Genomic DNA, 1,245 nt, shown 5'->3' on the forward strand with positions numbered 1-1,245 from the left:
TATGAACATGTGCACATGTGGTGATTAAAAATAATAATATGACTTGGGCTAGGTGCAACTTAGTCCTCAAAGGAAAATCTTTGATTTTTAACCCTTTAAATAGGTGTTTTCTAGCAGATTTTCTCAATGCAATATGTCATTTGTTGTCTTGACTGCTGCTTCCGTGGGCATTGATTGTGAATCCAAGGAAAATAATAATTGACAACGTCAATCTTTTTCTCCATTTATCATAATGTTGCTCATTTGTGTAGTTACGAGGATTTTTGTTTTCTTTATGTAATCCATACTGAAGTCTATGGTGTTGTTGTTATGTGCCATTGACTCGGACCCAACATAGTGACCCCTGCTTGGATTTCTGAGGCAGTATCACTGCGGAAGTGGATTGTCCAATCTTCCTTCTGAGGAGTGGCTGGTGGGTGTGAACCACCAGTCTTCTTGTTAGCAGTCAAGTGCTTTAGGCACTACACTACCAGAGCTCCTATTGAAGGCTATATAAAGTCTTTGATATTCATCAGAAAGTATTTCAAGTCCTCATTTTCAGCAGCTCAAGGTTGTCATCTGTATATATCAGGTTGTTAATGAATCTTCCTCTAATCCAGATGTCTCCTTTGTCTCCCTCTACTCATCTATGATTATATCTAGGGTCCACCAGATAATCACCATATCTAAAAATCCTAAATTAATACCATCTGCAAACTCCTTCTTGCAGGGAGTGAAGGGGACTGGAACAGTTGGTGATGAAGATGAAAAACTACAGCTTTCAGTATGAATTACACTTTAACACAAAGAAACAAAACCGTCCCGACTGGACCAATAACCAATATCATGATAAATGGAGAAAAGATTGACGTCAAAAATTTCATTTTGCTTGTGTCCACAATCAATGCCTATGAAAGCAACAGTCAAGAAATCAAAGATATATTGCATTGGGCAAATCTGCTGCAAAAGACCTCTTTAAAGTGTTAAAAAGCAAAAATGTCACCTTGAGGTCTAGAGTATACCTGACGCAAGCCATATTTCCAATTATTTCATATGCGTGTGAAATCTGAACAATGAATAAGGAAGACCAAATAGAATTTGTTGAATTTCAATTACAGTGTTGGCAAAGAATACTGAATATACCATAAAATGCCAGAAGGATAAACAAATTTGTCTCAAAAGAAGTATAGACAGAATGCTCTTTAGAAGCAAGGAAGGGGAAACTTCACCTCCCATACTTTGGGCATGTTGTTAGGAGATACTAAT

This window comes from Orycteropus afer, unplaced genomic scaffold (genome assembly GCF_000298275.1).
Source record: "Orycteropus afer afer isolate SDZICR_OR568_19922 unplaced genomic scaffold, OryAfe1.0 scaffold00391, whole genome shotgun sequence".
Taxonomy (NCBI): Eukaryota; Metazoa; Chordata; class Mammalia; order Tubulidentata; family Orycteropodidae; genus Orycteropus; species Orycteropus afer.